The following is a 23,269-nucleotide window of genomic DNA, read 5'->3' on the forward strand; positions in this document are numbered from 1 at the left end:
ACAGGGAAACATGGGGGAAGGTTAGGTTTTAAAGTACAAATAAAACTATACTGCTGGAATGTTATGGGTTAAAAGTTTTAGCGGGCTCCTCTAATTCTTTGAATTCTTTTCTCCCATTAGAAAACACATTCCAAGTTCAAAACCACTAACTAACTTGACAACAAGCCACGAGAATGTCATCAGTTTGTGAATTGGGAGTTGTCACTACTCACATTTGGCAAAAGACTTGTGCTCACGATTCCTACTGTTTTGAGTGGGCAGAAGAGCAGTGGGTGAGGAAGAACAATTTTCTTTGTCTTTCTACTTAACACAGAGCTTTCTGAGAGCTGAAGCTATTTGAAAACCAGTGGTCAAGAACTGCACATGAATATGAAAATGCAAAGCAAGGCATCCAAAGATTTATATTCAGCTGTAGAAACATCAATATTGCTGAAAAGCTACATCCATCAGCTCAGCCTACTGCAGCATATTTAGTTCCAAGACTGAGAAAACTGAACCCTAGGCAATTTATCTGCATGTGTGTTGGGCTAACCACACAAATTTTGCAGACGAAGCTGGAAGTTAAGATAGATAGATTAGAACAAACTGTTGATGTGACCAAAAAGGCTTCATAAAAGAGTAAAGTGCAATCAGGACATTAATAGAAATGTGGATGGAAAGAAAGAAAGCCTCTCTCTGTGGTGCCCATTGTTTCTGGAAACTGAGGAAGTCTTTCATGACAAAGTACAGCTACAGTTTTTGTTAGTCATACTGAACAAGATTATACACACTCTGTAAAGAAGGCTAACAAAGTAAATGCAAAGCCTGATGTACGTATATAATTTCCCCTCCTGTGGCGTTATTTCATAAAGACTTGCCAAGAGATCAATCCCTCAGTCACAGAAGTCAGGCTACATAAATCATCTTGGAAAAAAAATTAATTGTATTTCAGTTGGTGATGTAAATGCTACTTCAAATTCTATCAACTGCCAAAGCATCTTTACCATATATTCTTCTCCTGTGCCGTCAGTTCCCATGAAATATCTAATGGCCACTAAAACAAGAGTTTTATTCCACAGTTGTCCAGGTGAATTATATTGTGCTCACACAGTGTTTTGAAAAGCTGAGATAAATTCATCTCAGTTAATCCCAGATCACCACCCCACCCCCAGCTCCCTGTTTCATTTGGAGATTACAATGGACAGTGATTCCACACAGCAACATGCATGTGTGTCAAAGTAAATATGCAATCTAATCACCACAGCTCTATACAAACACAAAACAAAGCACAGGTTTGATTTTAGCTCTGTACAGAACAAAGCACAGGTTTTGATTTTGCTACTTAGGTTTCAGAAATGAAAAGGTGGGGGGATCCCAAGAAATCAGTCTCAAAAGCTTTTTCCAAGACTACTTTTGTGAGAAATTTTAAAATAAGGCTCAGTTTCTGATACACAAGTATAAAGGAGGCAAATTCACAGCTAGTTACTGAATTTCTAAATGGTGAAACCCTAAAAGCTATTTCCAAAACAGACTCACTATATCCAAAGCCTGAATTAATATTTAGGTATATAGAAATATTTCTTTGTTTTTCTCCCCTCTCCAATGGCTTAAGAGATCATTCAGAAATTCACACTGAGGGGGTTTGTTTCATTCTGATTAGGTTCTGCTTCCAACCATCGTAAGTAGCAGATTTTTTTTAAACTTTTACTATAAGAATCTCTATATGAGTATATAATCTCTCAAACACCTTCTTAATCTAAATTTTTTAAACAAATGATAAGATGTAACTAAAATGGCATTGGTTTCACCAATATCACACAATGAAAACTGACAGTCAATGAAGTTCTAAGGAAACTGTAAAATGGTGAAATATTATCACTCACTTGAAAAACTAGTAACTGAAAGCAAGTCAAATAAACACCAATCCTTCAACATTTACTACACGCACAGCAGTTTGTAGTAGGTGTGGAACAGGAATGCGCCATGTGACACACCTACTGGCAACAGGGAACTTAGCATATTGCAGAAACATGACACATGGAACACTGATGAACACTGGATCACAAGCCCCCCAGAAAGATTTAAATGTGAAGGACAAGAGGTTGGATAGGTCAAATGAGACCAATTTCTGTCATATTATTAAGCCTATTATACACACTTAAAAGATTTTATGTGACATGAATACGTCCACACCTCTTATATCATAAAGGATACCAATCATCAATACTGTCAAAGTCAACTTCATGCAACTAAGAAACTTTACCATATCTTTCCAACATCACTCATATTGCTATATTTATTTTTGACCAGTCTGAGTCTCCCACTGGACTATGAGATATTACAGGTCAGAGGTGTACACTGTTGAACTTTTAATACTTAGCTCTTGGCACTACTGAACACAGAATAATCCAATATACTGATGATGAATGAATGAACGGCACTAAAATAGTAGCTATTTATTTGGTGATTTATCTGAATACAAAGATTGATTCTTGACAAAAAAACAAAGTTCAGGAGGCTTCTACAAAGTTATATTTTACTAAGAAAATGGTCAAAATTAAGAATCAAAAAATACGCAAAAGAGGTGTTCACTGAAGCATTATTCATCATAGGAAAAATGGCAATATTCTGAATTTTCAACAATTGGGCAATGTGCTGTTTTATTACGGTCAAAGACAGGATAGATCATGGAACCATTAAAAATGACAAACACGGGGCTTCCCTGGTGGCGCAGTGGTTGGGAGTCCGCCTGCCGATGCAGGGGACGCGGGTTCGTGGCCCGGTCTGGGAGGATCCCACGTGCCGCGGAGCAGCTGGGCCTGTGGGCCATGGCTGCTGGGCCTGCGAGTCCGGAGCCTGTGCTCCGCGGCGGGAGAGGCCGCAGCAGTGAGAGGCCCGCGTACCGCAAAACAAACAAACAAACAGAAAAACAAAACAAAAATGACAAACATGAAGGCCTGCAACAGAGGAAATTAAGATGTAACAATAATAAAAAAGAAGGGGTCAAAATAAGATGTATACTACAACTACAACCAAATAAAAATATATACGTATGTTAAAAAAGACTGGAATGAAATAAACACAAAAATACTTGTTTAAGTAAATAGATTTGGAGCTTATAGGTGATTTTTCCACTCTAAACTTTTTGTAATACTTGATATTTAATTCATCATTTATAGCTCCTATTGTAAAACTGTTATATTGCCATTACAGATTCTTGCAAAAGTAGCATTTTAACATTACGTGTCTAACAGTAATTGTTACAATGATTATTAATGTGTGTTGGGCTAACCACACAAATTTTGCTTATTTCACCAAATCTAAGTGCTATTGGAAGCTACACCACTATTTCATGTGCTAAGAATAAAAACAAAAGTGCTGCCAAGAATAGTTATAAGATGTCAGCAATTGCAAGATACATCAAATTTCAAGAATGTTAAAATGTGAAAGATGTATGTCTTAGAATCAATGAGATAGAAAAAAGAATAAACAGAATAAAGCAACTGTACGAGAAACTATTTTATTGGTGAAATAAAAGTAATTTCTAGATAACAATAAACTAACAAATCTATGGGGAAAGTGATAGAAATCTCTTATCAAAATAAATTATTTGACTCACAAATAAGTCTACATAAAGACTGGGATAATGAGAGAAACAAGGACATCACACAACAGAAGTCAAGTCTTCATCATACCCCTGAGATCAAATATACTTGGTCCAAATGGATTGAATAAATGGACTACCAAGAAGTAATTAAGGGTTTCCCTGGTGCCACAGTGGTTGGGAATCCACCTGCCAATGCAGGGGACACGGGGTCGAGCCCGGGTCTGGGAAGATCCCACATGCCGCAGAGCAACTAAGCCCGTACGCCACAACTACTGAGCCTGCGCTCTAGAGCCCGCGAGCCACAACTACTGAAGCCCGCACACTTAGAGCTTGTGCTCCGCAACAAGAGAAGCCACCGCAACGAGAAGCCTGCGCACCGCAATGAAGAGGTAGCCCCCCGCTTGCCATAACTAGAGAAAGCCCGCGCGCAGCAACAAAGACCCAATACAGCCAAAAATAATTAATTAATTAATTAATTATTTTTTAAAAAGTAATTAAGGTAAGCCAACAGGCCTAGACAAGATTTTTTAGCTCGGGGTAGGGTGGGGGCTATGAAATGAATTGCTTTGAGTGGCATTCCCTTGAAAGTAATGCTGAAACTTCCTGTTGGTTTATAATCACAGAGAGGGCCACTGACTGAATTTTGGTAACCTCAAAATTTTTGCATGGAGGAGTAAGATGCGAAGAGGCAGTATGTCCACATCAGTGAATGAAGCATCATGGTTCACAAAAACAGAATTAAAATTTGTAATTTTCTACCTAGTCCTCTAAGCTTTCCTCCCTAAGTTCACGCATTTCTATAAATAATTGGCTTTTTACTTAAAATAATAATGGAAATTAATTAATCTCACCTGAACTTTTAGCAGTTTAACATGAAGAAAATGTAAGGAACTTTCCAGTTGGAAACCAAATCATGGGACACCACCTTAACTATCCCTGAGAGAGTAACCACAACAATGCAACAAACTGTAAGAACAAACTACAATAAGCAGTGAGACAAAAATATCACCCAGGGAGAAAAAAATGTCAAGTGCATTATTTTAAAAGCATTGATTATTTATACCCTTCATACATCTACATATGTAAGGCAAAGGGGTCTTACTCGTTGCCAAATAACAAAAACAAAATACAGAAGTCTAATACTAAACTAATATAAACATCAGTTTGCTTACATTCACTGTAAGAATGGATAAAAGTCATAAAAGCCAACCTCTGGGAAAAATCAACAAAGCCAAGAGTCTGGTTCTTTAAAAAGTCCAACAAAATTGACAAACCTTTAGACTAAAAAAAAGGAAAGAAGACTCAAATAACTAACATCAGAAATAAAAAAGAGAACATTACTACCAATTGTAAAGATATAAAAAGGATTATAAAAGAGTACTATGAACAACTGTATGGTAACAAATTTGACAACCTAGATGAAATGGGTACGTTTCTAAAAACACCTACCAAGATGGAACTATGAAGAAAGAAAATCAGACCTATAACTAATAACAAAACTGATCAGTAATCTCAGAAAGAAAAGCCTAGGACCAGATGGCTTTACCAGTAAATTCTATGGAACATTTAAAAAAGAAGAATCCTTCTCAAGTCCTCCTAAAAAAATTAAAGAGGGGGAAACACTTCCAAACTCATTCTATGAAGCTAGCATTACACTAATACCAACGAAAGTTTTCTACATAAAACAAACAGACAAACAAACCCCTACAGACCATTATCCCTTATGAATACTGATGGAAAAATCCTCAGCAAAATACTAGCAAACAGAATGCAACAGCATATTAAAAGTGGCATTTATTGCTGAAATGCAAAGATGGTTCAACATATGAAAATCAACCAATGTAATACACCACATTAAAAGAATGAAGGAAAAAAATATCACCTGATCATCTCAATTGATGCAGAAAATAAACCTGAAAAATTCAATACTCTTTCATGATAAAATAACACTCAACAAATTAGGAATAGAAGGAAACTACTGCAGCAAAATAAAGGCCTTATATGAAAAACCCACAGCTAACAATATACTCAATAATGGAAAAGGCTGAAAGCTTTTCCATTAAGATCAAGAACTAGGCAAGAATGCTCACTCTTGCCACTTCTGTTCAATATAGTACTGCAAGCCCTACCCAGAGCAATTACGTAAGAAAAAGAAATAAAAAGCATCCAAATTGGAAAGGAAGAAGTAAAATTATTTCTGTTCACGGATGACATGAAAACCCATCACAGATGTAGAAAACACTAAAGATTCCAGAAAAAAGAAAAAAAAATGGTAGAACTCATAAACAAATTCAGCAAAGTTACAGGATATAAAATTAACACACAAAAATCAGTTGCATTTCTATACATTAACCATGAACAATCCAAAATGAAAACTAAAGACAATTCTATTTATAATAGAATCAAAAAAGAATAAAATACTTAGGAATAAGCTTAATCAAGGAGGCAAAAGGCTTATACACTGAAAACTGCAAAATGTGGCTGAAAGAAATTCAAGAAAAGTCAAATAAATGGAAAGATATCCTGCATTCATAGACTGGAAGACTTAATACTGTTAGGATGTCAATACTACCCAAAGAGATACACATATTCAGTGGAATCCTTATCAAAACCCCAAAGACATTTCTGCAATTGTGAAGTCCGCACATATTCTCTCTTTCAGTAAGTTTTAAGGGTGAATTGCTCCAAGTTACCAACAGACATTAATAATAATTAATCAACCTATAAAGTAATATATTGAAAATTGAGAATTGGAAGCTACCATTCAGACATACAGAGGATTCAACATTTAAAATAGGGTGGCATCATCACTAACATTCAGGCTGACAATGGACCAAATCCACAACTTTTTGCACGAGACAATCACAGGCGAGACTTGGTGAGCCTGTTCTGCCATTGCACTTGAAAAGCATACCAACGGAATAGTATAATATTCAGATAATGGGTGGAAAGGGTTTTTCCAGCAACAGATACCTGGGTCTCCACAAAACAGCTACAATCACAAACCAGGGCAGTGTCAAGGAAGGTAATCACCATCATCAGATACAGAGAGGTTCAATTTGTTCCAAAATTGTACTGTGCTTTTTTCTTTTTTTTGCGGTACGCGGGCCTCTCACTGCTGTGGCCTCTCCCGTTGCGGAGCACAGGCTCCGGACGCGCAGGCTCAGCAGCCATGGCTCACGGGCCCAGCCACTCCGCGGCATGCGGGATCCTCCCGGACCGGGGCACGAACCCGTGTCCCCTGCATCGGCAGGCGGACTCTCAACCACTGCGCCACCAGGGAAGCCCTGTACTGTGCATTTTTAGGAGTTATTATAGATGCATAGAATTTCTGATTGACAAAGACCTTTAAAATCATATTACATGTGAAAATCATTTTATGGATAAGAAAATGAGGACCCCAGGAAGGGGTACCTATGTAACTCAAGGTCACACAACTAGCAGTTAGCAAAACAGGGACTAGAACCTAGGTTCCCAGTGTTCCTCCGTCTCTTCCCTAATAAAACTCCTGAGCTTCAGGTCGGGAGTACCACCTTAGTCTGTTGGCAGAAAAAATCTCCCCACAAAATGATTTCTCTTTCCAGTTTTATTGAGCTATAATTGACATATAACATTGTATTAGTTTAAGGTGTACAATATGATGACTTGACATGTGTATTTATGACTAAATGATCACCACCGTAAGTTAGTTAACATTCATCACCACGTACAGTTAAAATTTTTTTCTCTTGTGATGAGAACTTTTAGGATCTACTCTCTTGGCAACTTTCAAATATACGGTACAGTATTGTTAACTACAGTCACCATGCTGCACATTACATCCCCATGACTTATTTATCTCATAACTGGAAGTTTGTTCCTTTTGACTACCTCTCCCACCCACAAACCCCTCACCTCAGACAACCACCAATCTGTTCTCTGTTTCTGTAAATTCAGGATTTTTTTAGATTGCACACATACGTGAGATCATACAGTATTTGTCTTTCCGTGTGACTTATTTCACTTAACATAATGCCTTCAAGGTCCATCCATGTTGTTGCAAATGGCAGCATTTTCTTCTTTTTGATGTCTGAATAATAGTCCACTGGATATATATGCCACAGTTTCTTTATCCATTCAGCTGGTGATGGATACTTGGCATGTCTTGGCTATTGTAAACAATGCTGTAATGAACATGGGGGAACAAATATATCTCTTCTAGATAGTGATTTCATTTCCTTCAGACATATACCCACAAGTGGAATTGCTGGATCTTATGGTAGTTCTATTTTTAATTTTTAATTTTTTGAAGAACCTCCATACTGTTTTCCATAGTGGCTGCACGATTTTACGATCCCACCAACAGTGCATAAGAGCTCCTTTTCTCCACATCCTCCCCAACACTTTTTACCTCTTGTAGTTTTGATGACAGCCATTCTAACAGGTGTGAAGTGATCACAAAAGATTCTTGACCACATCAGTATATGCCCAATATGATTAAACCAACTCACACCTGCCTTAGGAAAGGGACCTCATAGGATTATACGGAAGCCTTTGCACTGATTCTGCAATTTTTGATAGCTGTGGCTATTGTCGTCCCATCCCTGGGGTAAGTGGTCAGGATCTTCCCTGTGAGAGGTGGACTTCCCAGTGTCAATTATTCTGGGAAGAAGCAGAGCCTGAGATAAGAAATGAAAATTAGGAAGGAAAGACCTGGCAGAAATCTCCCTCTTCCAGGGCCTTAATCTATTTGACGCCTGGCCTCTACAACTAAATATGCTGATAGTCACTTCTGGGAGAGGGGGCTGGTGGTCTAGGCCAGAGAGGTAGCCTTGTAAGGGCCCAGTGAGGATGAGTCTCAGTATGCCATGTCTAGTAGCAATTTTACGGGACTCTCAGGGTTTTGTTAAAGGTCATAAACTCAACTTTTATCTACTATAGGGAACTAAGGACATGTTTCCAAGCTAAGGATGGAGTGGGAAATAGGAAAGCAGAGTGGGATAGCAGAGCTACCACAGTACTGGCAGCAATGACCAGCAAGGTCCCCAAAGAAAAGGGAATCTTGGGACAGGAATCCAGGTATGAGAGCTAGGTTCACCTCATCATATGAAGATGGTGCCCTTTCCCGATCACCTCAGAAGAGGAAGCATTAATTTATAACTAGGAGACACAATGGGTTTCTTGCAAATCATCACAGGTTAAACAGATTTCCGGATACCGATAACACAGGATGATATTCAGTAGGTGAGCACCGTGATAACTGTCCAGTGTTTATAGTCAGCATCCATTCTGATTGGCCAGAATCTGGTTGTCAACTATTTTGAGTCTCATCCTTCCAACAATAATACATGTCTCTCCATCTCAGTTTTTGCTATTGATTCCTAAGCCTTGGAGAACATTAACCTTTTTGTTAGTGCTTATCACAGATGCAGGAATGAATAAACACTATATTAATAAACTCTAAGCAATAGATACTATTATTCCCACTTTATAGGCTAGAAAATGAGGCTCAGAACTCACCCACAGAACTCACCCACAGATAGCCTGAGGCAGAGCCAGAATCTTATTCCAAAACAAACAGAATTTTAAGACTGTATAGAAACAGTCCCTCTACTCTGGAAATCTACCCTCCTATGAAAGATAACATTGCAGGGAACAAGAAACTATGGGACTTGAAGGTAAATGCATCATTATCTCATAAAATATCAATATTAATATGGAAAAGACTGGTCTAATAAGCATGATTTTAATCCTACCCAACTCTCATGCTCCAATTATTGTCAAGCATTACCTGAATACCTAAAAAACTTTTACATATATCTGTATGACAAAATACTAGTTCATGTCTTCAAATCCACGCGAACTATAAAACCAATTTAACCCTATTTATTAAGAGAAAAGCCCCAGCATATATTCTATTAATGTGCACTGAATCCCTATGTGAATCTCACTTGATTAAAATATTATTACTATTAAAATATTATTAGTATTATTACGAAAGACACAATTTAACAGATTTAAGGAAAAAACTTGAATTCAACAACTTCCCCTCCCGTCATTTATTTAAACCTCTGACAAAACCTCTGTTCTAAGAAATTATTTCTTCTACTTTCTACTTAGAGAACAAATGAAAGTACATCTGAATTAAATTACCACTGCTGTGGAAACACTGAAATTCTAAATAAAAACTAGCAATCAAGACAAGATTATCTCAAAAGATGCTAGATTCCCTCAACACTGCCCATCATCAGGACAGTCTTTAAATGCCCTTTCTCATAGGCTATGCCAGTCATTAGTTGTAATTAAAGTTCTTGTTGAAATTGGCTTGTATCTCTCTACATCTGAATCTTTTCAGGTACCGCTCATTTTCTCTTCTTCCTACTTATTATAAGAGATCAGACACTAGTCTGCTTCGAAATTTTACAGGTACTAAATCCACATTAAGGTAATTCATCAAAGTAGTCTGAATGCTGTAAAGAATTTTTTTTTTTTTTTTTCCTTGCGTTATGCGGGCCTCTCACTGTTGTGGCCTCTCCCATTTGCGGAGCACAGGCTCCGGACGCGCAGGCTCAGCGGCCATGGCTCACGGGCCCAGCCGCTCCGCGGCATGTGGGATCTTCCCGAAACGGGGCACGAACCCGCGTCTCCTGCATCGGCAGGCGGACTCTCAAGCACTGCGCCACCAGGGAAGCCCAAGAATTTTTTTTTTAATGATACAGAATGTCATCAAATTCCCTTATTAGTAGGGTGGCCATTTAATTTATCATCCAAACCAGAGCACTTGGTTCTGAAAGGAGGCATTATCAAAAATAGCAACAGGCACAGTCAGGACTGTCCCAGCAAACTGACACATATTGCCACCCTACTTATTAAAGAACCAAACAGTGCGCTTAAAAGCCAAAAGTCTCAAAAAAGTGAAATAAAGTTCATGGTGGGAAAGGGGGCAGAGTGGGTTCATGTGTGAATAGAAAGTCAGAAGAGGAGTCCAATCAGATGGTCAAGAGAAAGCTGCATTCTCTCTCAGGCACCCAAACGCAATGGCATTTCCAGGTTACATAAACACAGCTCCTCCCCGCCTTGGATATTAAAAGGGTTTGTACATACGAATCAAGTCTGCCCTATGTCGTGTGCTCTCCTTATTTATTTATCGGTTTATTTTACAGCTACCCTCACACTCCTCCTCGATATTACCTTATCTCCCACCCACACCCCACAACCCACAAGCTTCCTTTCCCCTCTTTTCCTTATTTTATGTCTCATCACTGAACCAATAAGCCAGAATTTCTAGGAACTTGCTACATACCAGGCCCTGTGCTAAGTCCTCCTACATAAAATGGGGATCCCAAAACTGAATTAGATTCAGTCCTTGCCAGCTCATTGTTCAAATTTTTATTCACCACACTTTGTTTAAAACTCAATACAGGGGACTTCCCTGGTGGCGCAGTGGTTAAGACTCCACGCTCTCAATGCGGGGGTCCCGTGTTCAATGCCCGGTCAGGGAACTAGATCCCACATGCCTGCCGCAACTAAGAGTTCGCATGCCACAACTAAGGAGCCAGCGAGCTGCAACTAAGGAGCCTGTGAGGCGCAACCAAGACCCGGCGCAACCAAATAAATTAAAAAAAAAAAACCTCAATACCATTTCACTCCAGCCTCCATTTCTGCATGTCCTAAGCAGCCCAACCAAGGAATGCAGTTGCCAAGTTTCCTAGTGAAGCCACCTCTCTATTTATTTGTAGATAATTTAGTACAGTATATACATTGATATAAAAGAAGAATAAACTAAACAACTTTCATTAAGGCATCAAAATTCCCACATCTTAAAAAAAACGTTATAAAAGCTCTTCCGCTCTCCCAACCAAGACACAGCAGCTTTTGGAGGGGAACACTCTTTCTTGCATACCTTTTTCCTCCTTGAAGCTAGTGAAGGATTATGTCTTGCTCACCACTGAGTTTCCAGCACCTTGCAGAGTGTCTAGCACAAAATAGACACTCAATAAATATCTGTTGAATAAATGAATGAATGACTGGCTCATGGTTAATGACTTTTTTTTATGTCAACACCTCAAGATCTTTGCTCCATTGATCAACTCCTCTCTCAAAAGGCAGTCTCCCCACTCCCTCCCCCCACCTCCCCACCACAGTAACAGCTTTGGAGTCAGCCAAAAACCCCAGATCAAATCCCAGCCACTTAATAGCAATGTAACCCTCGGCAAGTTTTCTAATCATTCTCTATGCCTTATTTTTCTTATCTATAAAATAGAGATAGCACTATCAAGTTTGCTAGGTTTTTGTGGTATTTGTGAGATTTGAAAACAATTTATGTAAAGGGCCAGGCAGGAACCCACTAAATGTGTGTCAGATGAAAGAATAAATTGCCATTCTGTTCTGTGGCTCCAGGTCAAAATGTGACCATCAAACTGTAATTTGCCAAAGCTGATCTTCATTTAACAACAGATATGCATCAGAAGTGGTAACACACAACTGGAGTCTGTCTGCTGTGGAACATCAAAGGGAGAGTTTAACATCTGCTTTTAAATGCAGGAGAACAACAATTAGTCCACAAGTAAAAGGGAAAGGTATACAATCCGATTTTATTTTCCCCACCAGGGTATCCATGTATTAAGGGATTACCAGCTTACAGCAGACTAAAGCTTTTTTGCAAGGGTCACTTAGTGGGGGGAGGTAACCCTGGAAATGGTTTTTAAATTCAGCATTTATTGATAGCTCCTGCTTTTCACCATCAAGAAGGTACAGGCCAAGTCTGCCCTACCTTCAAAGTGCAAAACTAAGCAATCAAAAACTACAAGAATAAGACTGAGACTGAAGAGTATTTTTACCCAACTTGTTAGCAGTCGAAGATATTAAACCTCAAGGGAATAACATCATGAATCTTTGTGCACCTTAAAATTTATGAAATGTATGCCCGTGATGGACGGGACACTTTGTTTTCACTGTAGAGCCACGTTCTGAGACCCATTCTCCTGCTGTCAGGCCGAGGAGCAGCCGTGGGAATAAGCAGCTCCCTGTGCTTTATTTCTAGCACACCTGAACCTGCCATCAACTGAGGCCATGACAGCTATTTACGGGCCCTTACTTTCCCCTTTTCCAGCAACAGCGGCAGAGACAAGCTATGAAACTTCCCCAGGGTTCGCTTTCCTTCCTCACAGCTCTCTTGGAAGATGAAAGGAACCCCCGAGTTTCTCAAAGCCCGGAGGCAATGCTGATCTTCAGTAACAGTTTCTATTTTCTTAAAAGACGTCGTTTCCTGCTTTCCTCCAGTATGGGGAACATGAAGCAAAGCCTAAACTACCCCCTTAGAGCTCAGGAAAATAAATGTAGTAGTTACAAGAGAACGTGAGCTCTGGTTTAAAAACAGCAACGGGTTAGGGATAAACACGGGCTGTGATACTGAACCGTCAAGTTCTGTCCTACGAGCTCACAGTTTTGGCCTCCTTTTAAAGAGTATCTGAGCAAAAGTGGCTCCCATCTGAATACAGATATATTTTTCCCTAAATTCCCAGTGAACCAAGTACACAAACCTATTATAACAACCTGTCTTCTTATCCATCTTCCTTTTACAGATGCTTTCTTGTCATGAGTCACAGAGTTCATAAACCAAGAAACTAGGGTGCAAACCTAGGCAGACTGACCCCAACGGTCTCCCATAATATGCCCTGAACCAGAAAAGTACTTCTGTTTGTTGTCTAAATCTGAAACCAGCCAGGACCAACAGGAGTAACCGTCAACACAAGGGCTCCACATATTTTCACAAACTGAGGTCCTTACCTGCATGAATGATGGTGTAGTATTTTTTATGGACTCAAAAATATCATTTAAGACAGTTTTATACCTGCCATAGCAATGAAGCAGCAAGCACAGCTTTACAGCCTCCAAAAGGGCTTACAAGAAGTGCATTTTAGTCTCAGCTTCAGTTTTGGACAGCAAGTCACAAGATAAAATGGCAATTAGGAATTTCCTGAAACTTTAGAGATCAATCTAGATATCAAACAACTAAATAGGTAAATAAATAAATAAATATCAAACTAAAATCCAATTACCCCCATTTAAGTAACACTTAATATAACTTCAACAGAAGCTTTACATATATAATTTTAAAACACTGCATTTCAAGGGACAAAATATCTTAGAGATTATTCATCTTATCAATGCAAATTTTACTGAGCAAAGAGTTATGAAAGACCAAAAAAAAAAAAAGTGCATGAGACTGGATCCCAGGCCTCAAGACCTTACAGTCTATTAAACATTATGTAAATAACTATAACCCAATTCAAGTTAAAAACAATAAAAGATAAAATCAGAATATACTATCAGAGAGACTGAAGTAGGGTATTAAGGGAGTTTGACACACAGAAAGGATTACTTCTGATCATAGCACAGTGGTTAAGAGCATAAACATGAGAGTCATACAGACCTGAGTTCAAGTCTTGACCACTCCACTCCCTAGCTATGTGACATTAGACAAGTTATTTAACCTCACTGAGCCTCAGTTTCAAAATCTTTACAATGGGGCGATAACACCTACCTCTCAGAACTGATATATAGGATTAAATAAAATGAAATATGTAAAACTCTTAATACAGTTCCCAGCACACTCCCAGGGTTAAATGCTAGCAGTGGCTTCCAGTCCCAGACCTATTATTTCTCCAACTCACATGCCTAGCTACTTCTCTTACCAATGCTCCTTAATTGCTCTGGTCCAATGCCCTGCTAGATCCTACTACCAACTCTTCTTTAAAGATGAAGAGATGGACTTTGAGAAAATGGGGAACATGCCCAATGCCATACAGACTCCTGATTCCTCGGGAAATGACTGCCCCTTCCTCAGCAGGCCCACAGCATTTGTGAATCCATCTTCCCTACAAGCTCACCAGAGTCAGATGGATGCCTCATGGGCTTTAAAGTTAGATGGATCAGAGTTAGAATCCTAACTCAAACCTTTTCTAGCTGTGTGAATGCTGGCGAGCTACTTTCCCCCGAGTTTCAATAATCCCCACCCTAAGAATTACTGTGACAATCTAGTGACTCACTACTTTGACTTCCACACTCGCTCAGACAGCGGAGCCAGTCTAAGGGCAGAATATCAGAAATCTTGGTATACTTAACTGTACCACATGAACCAAGAATTATTCTACTAGGAGAAATTACAACTACATTATATACATACTGCTTCCCAAATATTGTGTGTGTGTGTGTGTGTGTGTGTGTGTGTACACATATGTGTGTATAAATATATACACACATGTTTTTTAAATCATTGTTCTAAGTTTATTGATTAAATGCTTGTTATTCATTAACTTTTTTTTTTCTATTTGCTAATTTAACTTAACAAGTAGTAGCAGGTACCAAAAGTTCAGGAAAATATAATGGAAAAAAAACCCGTAAGGATTAGAAAATTCTATTCATGATTTATTTTGGAAGGGATGGGTCAATGAATATCATTACTGAATGTTAGTGGTCAAACGCCTCATTTGAGAATATCCAGAATATCACATAATACACACTGAATATATGTTATTTGAATCTGAATTTGAAACTCAAATTAAGTTCCCTGAAAGCAAGAGCATATCTCATTCATCTTTGTATAATGAGCTCCTAACACAGTGCCTGGCACATGGTAGTTGTGCAAAAAATGCTGGCTTAATAAGTGAACCTAAAATTGAGAAGGCATGCAAAGGTCTATAATTCATTTTGCATCTCCAATTAATTTGGATTTCAATTTGCTCCAATAAATTATATTCCAAAGTCTATGAAATGTTCCTTCTGTACCCATCACCTCATCTGAGATATTAAGAGCTTCTTGGGAGGGAGAAATACATGGGTAGAATCCTTCCTTAGGCACAGAAATATTGATGAAGACAGCTAAGCGGGAGGAAGATGTCACCTGCACTCTTGTAATATAACAAAGGGACCAAAGAAGACACAAGCTTTATACACAGTACCCGTCAAACAGTGACATTTACCATTTTTAACACATATTTAGTCCCACAAGCCTCCTGTTCAGAACATGTCTGGTTACAGTAAACCCAGTAGAGATTGTAGAAGGTGAATCCTAGTCGATTCTCTGTTCACAGATGAAAAACCCACGCCATATATTTCACATATTCATACTCCCTTCTAACTGAAAGCCAGGATCACCTAAAATTAAATAAAAAGCTAAGATTCAACTGTTTCTCTTTCACTAAAAATGATATTGTAGACAAGTATTTATTAGCATGGGAATTCATTATTTATTAAGTGGAAAAGAAAGGATACCAAATAATTTGTAGCATATACTACTCTGATAGTATTAACATAAAAATGAGCATATATATGTATTAAACAGGATAATAAAATAGAAGCTATTTTCTACTTCTTTTAAAATAATCCATGGTTAATTTTTCAAAAGTGCATCCACATTTTGTCAATATTATAGACTCAAGTTTCCACAAACCTACTTCAAACAATTAAATAAAATACCTGAAACAAGGAAGTCTTTGAAAACATATTTGTGATGAAGAAAAAAATAAAAGTAGAGGACAAATGGGAGTTAAAAGGAAGTGTGGGGGCCTCCCTGGTGGCGCAGTGGTTGAGAGTCCGCCTGCCGATGCAGGGGACACGGGTTCATGCCCCGGTCCGGGAATATCCCACATGCCGCGGAGCGGCTGGGCCCGTGAGCCATGGCCGCTGAGCCTGCGCGTCCGGAGCCTGTGCTCCTCAACGGGAGAGGCCACAGCAGTGAGAGGCCCGCGTACAGTCAAAAAAAAAGGAAGTGTGGTGGTTGTTTAGGGTTCTGAATTTTCCCTAAAATTACACTAACCTCCCCCCAAATAAGTCACCAATTCATTTAAGTACCCCTTAACAGTTTTCAAAGTACTGTCAGAAACATTCACCTGTGACTTTTGTAAATTTCAGAAGGGACTTCCCTCCATCTCCCCCAACCCTGCCCTCTCCCTTAATGCTGACTTCCATATAACTAGTTCTTCAGGACTAGATTGATACAGAGCATACTTATGCATTATAACCACCTTCTTTTTAACTTAAAAGTCAACTGTGAACATCCTTCTGTGCATATAAATTTTCACCTATGACATCAGTCTCAGTAAGCAGGGATCCTTCTGCCATAGTCCCTTTGGTAACACAGGGACTGTCTTTAGCTTACTGTGGTGATCAAAAGTCCTACTGATGCCTTGCTTCTACAAAATGGAAAAGTAACTTTTACAGCAATATCACAAAGGGAATATTTTGGTGTAATGGAAGGAAAATATTTCACCAGGGACTATATTAAATTTTAAAGAAATGCTAAATTATTTGAAAGGAAGTTTAAGTAGCTCACTTGCTGGGGCTAAGTTTTATTTCCAATCTAAACACCACTGCAAATATTGAGATCCTAATGGCCAGAGAATTAATCCTTTGCTCTTTTCGTTCTACTTCTGTGGACAGACTGGTGACTTCCAACATAATCCTCTTTCAAATATCCTTCCAGAATGGAAAAAATATCCTTTATTTTAAGGTTAATATGTGAATACAAGGCTAAAAAATTCAACTAAATATATTGCTATCATTTTTTTTTTAATTCCACTGACAATAGTATTTCAGTACTGCAAATATTTCACTGTAACAAAAAGAAAATGTTTTTGGAGAAAATTTTCGAAGTCCTTGCTTTCATTGGATTTATATTTTAGCAGAGACTTGATGGCTCTCAGAAACTGTTTTCGTGGTGTGTGTATACTCCGTGCGTGTATGTAATATTTTTTCAGTACATCTTATTTAACTTCAAAACAGCTTCATAATTAAAGACCCTTACCTTATTAAAATTATTTCAAGTAACACACAATTTAGTTATAAATAAATTTATACTACAAACAATATAACAATAAAATCTGATCTTACTGTTTAATGCTTCTATGGAACTTCTAGAGTATAGTTCTTTTCTGTCTTGTTTTGTTTTAGGAATGTTTCACCTATCTCATTTGTACTGTCAGAAATGTAAAGGAGCTGCAATACACAAAGAATACAAAGTTTAGAAAACTATCTAGTGATTTAATGAGCAAACAGTTCCTACTGTCAATGATATTGCTTCTGGAATACACCAGAAAGGAGGTGTGTGTGAACGCACGTGCGTGAGTGCGCGTGTGTGTGTGTGTGTGTGTGTGTGTGTGTGTGTGTGTTGTTTCACTTACATTCTTATGGGCCACTCACATTTCCAAGTACTATCTACAAAAAAGTAGACTGTATTAATTTTAGGGCCCATTTTACCTTTCTCTTCAAAAAGATCAGGGAAATAAACTGAACTTTATGGCACCAAACAATTTTTTCTACAAGATAGTCAAGCCATTCACACAGGTTTCTCAATTAAACTATCTTAGAGTTTCTCGAAAAAGTTATAAAACAATAAAACTGACAGACGCATCAATTCTTCCAAAACCAAGCTACATGAGGGACTTACTGAACAAGTGATTCTACATTTTATTTTCCTTTCTAGACAAGAAAAGAACCAAATGGATTACATTCTTATTCTAAAAAATTCAGAACCAAAGAGCTTATCTACAAGTCTAAAACTCCTGAAGCTCAGAAAACTGGACTCACTCTTCTGTCACACCATATTACACTGTCTTGCCTTTAGAGTTTAGTTCATCTACTGAGCACCTAATAAAGGTTTTATCACAACCTTGAGGACTCAGTTTATGAAATCCCTAAGAAATGGCACATTGCAGAAAGTCATCCTAATCTCTTGAAAGGTTTTTTTTTTTTTTTAAAGGTCTCCTGAGTCCCTTTCCATGTTTCAAGTCTGTAAGAGCATATAAAACTTACAAAGCCAGGAAAGAAAGGAAGTAGAAAAGTCACAGACAAACTGTTAACTTTCTGAGAGAAATTTAACAAAATTTTTAAAAAGCAAAATAGAAAATTACTTACTTTTCCCAGGTCTTTGGTACAAAGCTCAGAAGGCAATTTCCTTTTTCCCACAGTCTTGTTAATTAATAGCAATCACTCAATGAGGTCAGGCAGCCCGAATATATCTAGAAATTGTGTAGAGACAAAAAGTTAACATTCAAAGTCAGATTAGAAATTAAAAATCAAAACACCCCATTGCTATTCACAGTCTCTGCATAATTAAAATACAGATTTCATTGGAATATCTAAATGATGAGCTATATTAGCTACTTTTCTTTCAGAACAATACTAACAAGACTTGCTAAATCTAGATGGTGTTTTGATCTGTCGTCTAATTAAAGTTACTAAAGCCGGAATCAGCAAGGCTTGTTGGCAACCGTTCACGATAAAAATGTCCTTCTCAGGGAGTTCTAAAAAGCAACTTAGGGAGGATGTGGACTTCTAATTATACTGTGACTTGGGAGGGAAGGTCTTCCGAAATCACACTTGCCTGCCTCACCTTCCAAAGATGAGCTCATCTGACAAACACAGAAGCAGCTGTAAATAGAAGCGAACAATAACAACTTATAGAAATTCATCAACAACTTGTAAATGCCCTTCAGATGTATCCATTGAAGCACACTTCACTTTTGCAGGTGGGAATGAGAAGAGAGAGGCGTGTTAACTTTTTTTTTTTTTAATAAATTTATTTATTTATTTATTTTTGGCTGCACTGGGTCTCTGTTGCTCTGCGCGGACTTTCTCTAGAGTTGCGGTGAGCGGGGGCTGCTCTTCGTTGCGGTGCGCGGGCTTCTCACTGTGGTGGCTTCTCTTGTTGTGGAGCACAGGCTCTAGGTGCACGGGCTTCAGTAACTGTGGCACGCAGGCTCAGTAGTTGTGGCCGAAGGGCTCTAGAGTACAGGCTAAGTAGTTGTGGCGCACGGGCTTAGTTGCTCCGAGGCATGTGGGATCTTCCCGGACCAGGGCTTGAACCCATGTTCCCTACATTGGCAGGCAGATTCTTAACCGCTGTGCCAACAGGGAAGTCCCAACTTTTTTCTAATAAAACAGAAAATCCAAAAATTCTGCATGATGATAATCTCACTTAAAACATAAGTTACTTCCCCCAACAATCCTGTGAATGAATACATAGGTAATAAATCATTCATAAGATAAATGAGTTTAAGTAGGTGTAACAGATGCCACAGGTAAACCATAACCTAAAGTCTGTGCACCTGTCAGCCTCTCCCACACTGGGTGGCACATTAGATGTAATTCTAAGAAGCGTGATAAATTCATTTAAAAGCCATAAGAGATTGAGAAATAGGTCCTTTAGGAGGAGGCAGGAAGCACTGCCACGGTAGGCAGTCAGAATCCCACAGACATCAATAGTCATCATTTATTATTACTGTTACTGTTACTGTTACAGTTTAGAGTTACTATTACGTTACAATGTTATTGTTACACTTACACAGTATCCACTCTCAAGCCAGATTCTTCTCTAAGTGTTTTTACATGTATTAACTCCATTTAGGATAGAGAAGAGCAGAAATATCCCCTAGACATCACCCTGGTGCCACACAGTACACTCAGTTCTCCTATAACACTCGTGTTTGTTCCAAGGTTGATACAGTAGGGAGCAACTTGAGCATAACTTGATTTTGACATTTGTTTAGGTATGATTTCACTGCAAGAAACATTAGGTAATAGCAGAAGATTGCACGGGGCGGAACCCAGCTGTCTAAGGATACACAAAGGCACAAAACCCACGCCCCAAATATCTGTTGGCGATCTCAGTCCCCCCAACATGTGCCGAGTCACAGCCCTCCAAGCTGGGTGCCCCAACTTTCCTTCTGATTTCAGGTAACCCTCCTTCCACCACTTCACAGTGACTCACAAACTGCAACCCTTCCAGGGCCTCAGTCCACAGGAAACGTCACGACTTTCTCAAGGTAAAATGCCATATTTAGTCCACTTTTTATCTATTTACTTCTTGACCAACTAATATGTGTAAAACTGTGCTCCAATTTTTATTCAGTTCCCATCTTACTTTTTTTTGATGTGTCACTGATAAAGGTTTGTTTTTTTTTTAATTTATTTTTGGCTGTGTTGGGTCTTCGTTGCTGTGCGCGGCTTTCTCTAGTTGTGGCGGGAGGGGGCTACTCTTTATTGAGGTGTGCGGGCTTCTCATTGCGGTGGCTTCTCTTGTTGCAGAGCACGGGCTCTAGGCGCGCAGGCTTCAGTAGTTGTGGCACGTGGGCTCAGTAGTTGTGGCTTGTGGGCTCTAGAGCGCAGGCTCAGTAGTTGTGGCGCATGGGCTTAGTTGCTCTGCGGCATGTGGGATCTTCCCGGACCAGGACTTGAACCCGTGTCCCCTGTGATTCAGTCAGCTGTGGCCAGGTCGGTAGGACCATGTGACAGGTTTTCCTCACAAATGGCTCTATGAGTGGTGCAGGTAACCTGCTAGTGTTGGAGGGTCTCCTGCAGAGGCGGGTGGTGACTGTGTCTCACAGTGGGGACAAGGACACTGGCAGCAGAAGTTCTGGGAAGTACTCCTTGGCGTGAGCCCTCCCAGAGTCTGCCATCAGCCCCACCAAAGAGCCCAGGTAGGCTCCAGTGCTGGGCTGCCTCACTGATAAAGGTTTTTGAGTGTTATGTCCCTGATCCTACTTTTCCCTTAAGCACTGGGGGGTTTACTGCATAGCACGGTGGTTTTTAGAAACACATATATTGCATTTTAGCAGAACTGACTGTATAATAAGTAGTGTTTACAAGGATGCTTGTGTGTTGTGTGTTTTGTTTTGTTTTTCGGGTTTTTTCTTGGCCATGCCACATGGCTTATGGGATCTTAGTTCCCCGACCAGGGATCGAACCCAGCCCCATGCAGTGAAAGCGCTGAGTCTTAACCACTGGACCACCAAAAGAAGTCCCAGGATGCTTGTGATTTAGACCAGAGGGGTTAAATTATGATTTTCAAATGGGATCTTAGTTCCCCGACCAGGGATCGAACCCAGCCCCATGCAGTGAAAGCGCTGAGTCTTAACCACTGGACCACCAAAGGAAGTCCCAGGATGCTTGTGATTTAGACCAGAGGGGTTAAATTATGATTTTCAAATACTTTCATTATGTTAAAGAGGATAGCAATATATGTAATTTAATTTTAGAAAGAATCACACTCACATGCTTTACAATAATCTAGTATGGACACTTTTAAGGGTGTTTCGGTTATGTGAAAAATTTATTTATGAGAAGTTCCGTAATGGTGTTGTTAGATAAATGAAGCGTTACTGCACCATTCCGGACAGACCAACATGATGGTATTATAAAGATACAATTCTTGCAGACAAGAGGACTTAGCCAGAACTGCTAGAGAGGAGAAACTGAATTATTTGTCATTCCTTGAAACCAAATAATTTTTAAAAGATTAAAGTTATCCGTAAAAAAAAGTCCAAGATATACATAAAGATATGTACAAAGAAGTTTTCCATTAAAGTAATAACATTTTAAGCAATTTTAAAATATAAATATTCAGCAACGGATAAAGCTTTTTAAAATCTGTAAGATATTTAATAAAATGAGAAAATGTTTTTAAGCAGTGTTCGCTGGGAATGCAGACTATAAGAGGATTTGTTCCATATGATCTCAATTTTGTTTAAAAGTATCTATACCTAGAAAAAAAGACTAGAAAGAAAAAAAGTCAACATTTGTGTATAGTTGCTAATTAGAGATAACAGAATAAGGATAGAATAATTTTTATTTTCTTTGCATTTTCCTGTGGTTCCCAAATTTTCCACAATAATCACATCTACTTTTACAGTTAGAAATAACCATACGCTATATAAAAATAGGACTAAGGCATTTGGTGGGGAAAAAAAACCTCTTTTTATCCCCACTTTAATTCTGAATGTGACTCCAGCCAGTAGAATGAACACCAGCCCAAGAACAAGGGTACCAGATGCTTCCTCCACAGGTATTAACAGATCCAGTCACAGAAAGTATTTTCTATCTCATAATTCAAGGGCAAATACAGTCCCAAGAGATGTTCAAAGTATATAAATCCGTTTTAGAGGCCAAAATATAATTTGCTTTTACTGCTTAAAACAGTTATAGATTTAGTAAAATCCAGATGAAAGAAGACTTTTAATTATATAATTGCATATTAGCTGTCTTAATGTCTGAAAGAAATTTAGTTATGAATGAAGAAATTGTACTCTGGATAAAGCTCCTTTCAAACAAGATCAAGATTAAAGAAATCCAAGAAGCAATGGATTCGGTCGTGGGGATGAGTGCCTCACTCGGGGAGTTTTCGATAGAAAGTAAGAAAGAGATACTGATCTTTACGACCTCCAAAAGAACTCAGCTGTATTAAAATTTTCCCAATAACCATAAAACTGGACTTTGAAAATAATCCATTTGCCAAAAACGGTGACTCCTTATTAGTCATCAGTCTGCTTAGTTTAATCCCATGCACTGAAATTGCATAAGAACTAAATGGTGAAACTACAATACTCTGAAGTCAAGGGCCAGTGTGGAACAATCTGGCCACCACACAACCTGAGTTCACTTACCTATACTGGCCAGCAGCACATTTAAAGGATGTGCCCCTTTCCATCTTCAGCGTAGCCTTACTCACATCAAATACCCAGTAACTATTTGGTGTAGAGCAATTGCTTTAGTACCACTCTCCATTCTCAAGAATGCACTGAGGATTAAAAATCAGTGATTGTGTGTGTGTGTGTGTGTGTGTGCGTGTGCGTGTGTGTGGTTTTGTTTTATAAAATTATAAAGCATCTGTAACATGCAGTGTATACATCTGAATAATAACCATAT

General features: G+C 38.7%; 1 protein-coding gene across 2 annotated transcripts in view; it reads right to left on the reverse strand.

Moving 5' to 3' along the window:
- APBB2 (amyloid beta precursor protein binding family B member 2) overlaps nt 1-23,269 on the reverse strand; it is a 384,765-nt gene that overhangs the window by 253,120 nt on the left and 108,376 nt on the right. For both annotated transcript variants that reach the window (XM_007453040.1, XM_007453039.1), the window contains one exon: nt 18,482-18,585. The gene's annotated coding sequence lies outside the window, so the exon portion shown is untranslated. The remainder of the gene's footprint in view (nt 1-18,481; nt 18,586-23,269) is intronic.

Source organism: Lipotes vexillifer, unplaced genomic scaffold (genome assembly GCF_000442215.2).
Source record: "Lipotes vexillifer unplaced genomic scaffold, Lipotes_vexillifer_v1.1 scaffold1272, whole genome shotgun sequence".
NCBI classification, from domain to species: Eukaryota; Metazoa; Chordata; class Mammalia; order Artiodactyla; family Lipotidae; genus Lipotes; species Lipotes vexillifer.